The sequence below is a fragment of the Podarcis bocagei genome, assembly GCF_964188305.1.
Source record: "Podarcis bocagei genome assembly, chromosome: 10".
NCBI classification, from domain to species: Eukaryota; Metazoa; Chordata; class Lepidosauria; order Squamata; family Lacertidae; genus Podarcis; species Podarcis bocagei.
The window spans coordinates 1,725,799-1,730,642 of NC_138135.1; the positions used below are offsets into that span (position 1 = coordinate 1,725,799).

General features: G+C 49.0%; 1 long non-coding RNA gene across 1 annotated transcript; it reads right to left on the minus strand.

Moving 5' to 3' along the window:
* Positions 1-3,053: 3,053 nt before the first annotated feature.
* Positions 3,054-4,482, minus strand: LOC308596379. Its single transcript, XR_014012503.1, has 2 exons — positions 4,250-4,482; positions 3,054-3,438 (listed from the first exon to the last, which is right to left on the minus strand). It is a non-coding gene; the product is annotated as an uncharacterized lncRNA (long non-coding RNA).
* Between the last annotated feature and the right edge of the window lie 362 nt (positions 4,483-4,844).

A 4,844-nucleotide genomic window follows, 5' to 3' on the forward strand; every position in this document is an offset into this window, starting at 1 on the left:
CTCGTCTCACCCTCTTGTGTTGGATGTTGATGGGACCAAGAGGAGGCACCTGGGCATTAACATGGGGATGCTTTGTGCCAACCTGTGTCATGGCACCTGTGCAAGTCTCTCATAACGCTGGAACTCATGGGCCTCCAATGGAACCGAGTGCTGGAAGATTTGGGACAGATAAAAGAAGGCCTTCTTCACACAGCACATAGTTAAACTGTGGAACTCCCTCCCACAGGAGGAAATGAAGGCCACCAATCTAGATGGCTTTAGAAGAGGATTGGGCAAATTCATGAAGGAGACGACTATCAGCGGCTCCTAGCCAGGATGACTATGCTCTGTGCTCCACAGCTGGAGGCAGCAATACTACTGGATCCCAGTTGCTGGAAAGTGCAGGAGGAGAAAGGGATCTTGTGCCCAAATCCTGCTTCCTGGTTTCCCATAATGGACACATGGCTGACCACTGTGAGAACAGGAGGCTGGAGTAGATGGGCCACGGGCCTGATCCAGCAGCCTCTTCTGATGTTCTTACATTAAGGACCTAGACTATCCTCCCCCAGGGCCAGGGCCTTCTCAGTGGTGGCTCCGACCTGGTGGAATGCTCTGTCCCAGTAGACCAGGGCCCTGCAGGATTTAACCTCCTTCTGTTGGGCCTGTAAGACAGAACTATTCCGCCTGGCCTTTAATTTGAATTCAGCCTGATCTTTTATTCCCCTTCCTTCCTTCCCCCTCCCCTTTTATGAAGATCACCCGCTCTGAGACCCCACAGCTAATTCTCCCCTGACCTCCTCGCTGGCCCAAGTAGGACCAATTCAGCCAGCTAGCCCTGGGGATTATCTAATGCTTACTTCCCCTAAATTGATTTTTGATTTTTATTGTTATTCATGTTTTTATACTGTATTTTATGCTGCTTTTATAATTAAGTGTTTTAAATTTGTTGTTAGCCACCCTGAGCCAGGTTTTCTGAACCGGGAAGGGCGGGGTATAAATATAAAAATATTATTATTATTACTAGCAAGGCCCCCAGCCAAAAGGGTCTTGATAAAGGCCAGAAGGAATCTTCTTCCAATGGCAGGTGTCTATGACACCCTCACGTCCAGCATGGGAAAGGGCTCAGTGTTTAGGCACTCACTTTGAATATACAGTGGTACCTCAGTTTTCAAACGTCTCCATTGACAAATGTCTCGGTTTTCGAGCATCGTAAACCCAGAAGTAAATGCTTCAGTTTTCAAATGTGCCTCAGAAGTCGAACATGCCACACGGCTTCTGTACTGAGTTTTCCATATTGAGTTTTCTGTACTGAGTTTTCAGTTTTTGAAAGTTCTGGATCTCAAACGGTTTTCCAGAACAGATTACGTTTGAAAATCGAGGTACCACTGTAGAAGGTTCGAGGCTCAGTCTCCGCTGGGTGAAGCCTCTAGGTTGGAATGGGATGGCATCCCTGTCTGAAACCCTGGAGAACAGCTGCTGCCAGTTTGTGTCGACAACACTAAGCTATGTGCTGCATGAAGAAGCACCTTAATCTGTCCTGATGCTTCCAGCATCCCAGGCTGCTATAGGGATGAGGCAGCTTAAGGCTGGTCTCTGCTAACAGAAAGAGAATTGTCATCTTCCCAAAGGGCTCTCAGTAAACCTTGAACTTCCTCCCAAAATCACTCCTCCAAAACCTTCTTTGAAACGGCTGGAGTCGTTCTCCAGATAGTCTCTGGTTTCCAGGGACAAGATGTCTGTATTTGACACCCAATGATACTTGATTTCAAGGTTCAATATCTATTGATGAACATTTGATGAATGACATCCGCTGATGTTTAGTACTTGACTGCTGACGTCTTCTGAGACTTCTAAGCCTGCCAAAATCAAGGGATGCCAAGGGATGCTAAAGTGCTTGGACTATGGAGCTGAACACTTCTCATTCAAAATCAGAATGGGCAGACTGGAAAAATCAGATGGGGGAGAGAAAACCTCATAGAATCATAGAGTGCAGGGACCACAGGGGTCATCTAGCCTGACCCCCTTCAATGCATAAATCACAGCTATGGAATCCCCTGAATGATGGCCTTCCAACCTCTGTTGAAAAACCTCCAATGAAGGAGAGCTTGCCACCTGCTGAGGGAGTCGGTTCCACCACTGAATGACTCTTGCCATTAAAATGGTCTTCCTAATGCATATTCAGAATCTCCTTCCTTGTAATTTGAAGAAGAGTTTGGATTTGATATCCCGCCTTTCACTCCCCTTCAGGAGTCTCAAAGCGGCTCACATTCTCCTTTCCCTTCCTCCCCCACAACAAACACTCTGTGAGGTGAGTGGGGCTGAGAGACTTCAGAGAAGTGTGACTGGACTGGCCCAAGGTCACCCAGCAGCTGCATGTGGAGGAGCGGGGAAGCGAACCCAGTTCACCAGATTACGAGTCCACCGCTCTTAACCACTACGTCAAACTGGCTCATTTGATTCCCTGCCCTGCCCTCTGGAGTGGGACAAATTGTCGTTGTTATACATTTGTATAATGTCCTTCATATGGATTTATTAAATTTGTATACTCCCCATCGCTGTATTTTTCACAACAGAAAAATGCAAAACAAGAATACAAAATACCGAATGAAACGAAAACAAACCCATACCCTCTCCTTCGCAAACACATTTAGGAAACCATAGCATGTTAATGAAAAGCAAGCTGGCTCCGTCTTCCATGTGACAGCCCTCCAGGTATCTGAAGATGGCTATCAAATCACCTCTCCGTCTTCTCTTCTCCAGGCTGAAGATACCCAACCTCCTCCTAAGTCTCGGTTCCCAGGCCCTTGATCATTTACCATTTCAAAGCGTTTCTGAAGATTTGCTTTTGATAAGCTGTCAATTATTTTCTTGGAACCTCAGCCCCGAGGGTTGTATCCCAGATCCTTTGTCTGAGTGTCAGTAGCAAAGCAGTCAAATGCTGCTGCTTTAACATGACTGCTCTATCCTGAGCCTTGCAAGTAAGTGCCCTGAATGTTCAAGGCAAGCTAAACTGAATGTTCAAGGCAATGCTCTGTGTAGCTCTTCAGGATTTGGAAACAATCACTTGGCCTCTGTTTTAATTCTTCGTTTTATGCCTGTGATTGTGTGTGAGGTTTTTTTATTATTATTATTCATATGGATATGCTTCAAGTCCCCCACCATTCATGGACCTCCTGCCAGCCCAGGATTACGAATGTTGCGGCTGATTGGATTTCTAGCCCCGAACAGCCAAAGAGTGCCAGGCTGAGGAAATCAGACGTTGGATGGCCATCTGCTATAGATGCTTTAGATGCATGGGGTTGGGCTGGATGACCCCTGGGGGCCCCTCCTAACCACTCAGTTCTATTATTCCAAGTCTCTCCTCCATCATATCTCTCTCTCCAGGCTTGGCTCCCCATCTGCAAAGGCTGTTGACAAGCCAGGCAGACTGTGAAGGATGTAAAGGAAGCACCAGGCAGACTGTAAAAGATGCGTGGAGCATTAAAAGAGCGCATGATCCGCATGCAGAAGCTGCCACCTGCCAGCCTCCCGTAGCAGATTCTGCTCAAGACCCGCAACCAGGAGGAGAGGAAGGAGGCAATTCTGGGCTGAGCGGACAAGAGACCTGCTCATGGGCCATTCCTCCTGCTGTCGGGGCTGAAGTCAGACGCAGGTCAGCAGAGAAAACGCAGGGCTCTGTTGTCAGTGAAGTTAACTGTTCGGGGAAGCCACTTCCAGCTCTGCAGGCCTGGCTTCTGTGGAGCAGTTGCCAGGACTGGAGGTCCCTGCCCCCCACCCTTCGGAAGGACCCTCCTCTCCCAAATGTTTGCCAAACTGTCTCAAACTTTGTCTGCACACCTCTGGTCTCTGCTCCTCAATATCCTGCACATTCTTGGTGTTATAGGAAAATCCATGGGCCCACTGGGACTGCCAAAGACACCAGTCAGGAATATAGGAGCAAAACAGCAGCCAGTAGGCCTGGTCTTTATTAAAAACTGTTGCAACAGGACTCCCACCCACCACACAGAAGAAGCAGGAAGAAGCCCTGAATAAAGAGATGCTTCCTTTTCCCCTTTTCCAATTCCCCTCCCCAGCGCTGCCACCAAAATAAAAAGGCCGCCATGCGGCCTATGACTGGGGCACCCGCCGCCCTCTCGGGCCCAGCAAGGCATCCCCATGGCAAGCAATGACCATGGAGGGGGCTTACAGCCCCTCCCCAGTGCCACCGCCACTGAAAAACAACCAAGGAAGGCTGGCAAGCAGCCTGTAACAAACAAAGCAAAATACTTACCTCAACCTGGTTGCTCACAAGTCCTGCAACCTGGAAGATGATCCTGGAAGGAAGAAAACCAAGTGGGGCTTGGTCAAAAGGGTCAGCCTCTTTTCTTTGGCCTTAGCCCCACCCCCGGCTGGCCATCCATTGTCCTCCCTGGCCAAGGGCGGGTCAAAGGCCAACCCAAGCAGGTGGGAGGCACCTGTCCAGGTGAGCCCCACTTGGTGCCACAAACCCCACCCACCTGTAGGGAAGGGAGGGTGGAAATAAACACCTTTGGTGAAGCATCATACATACATCATACATATGTCACAAAGGGGGAGAGTTGGGGCTGCTTTGGCAGAAACCGGCTCATAAGGTTTGCCCGCATTTCTCCCTTGCCCTCCACCTCACACCCTTCAGGTGATACAAAAGAAATATTTACAAGTTCCTGTTTTTTCTGGTCAAGCTAATCACACTCCTTTGTCCTGAGCTGAGAACCGAATCCATTCCTGGAGGGTCTGCTATTGTCTGGGGGATGACTACCTGTCTGGCACCCATTTGCCAGTGATTACCTCTTGTGCAAGAGGCGGCTGAGTAGTGGTCTCAGGCTTGAGGGATTAGGGCTGCCCAC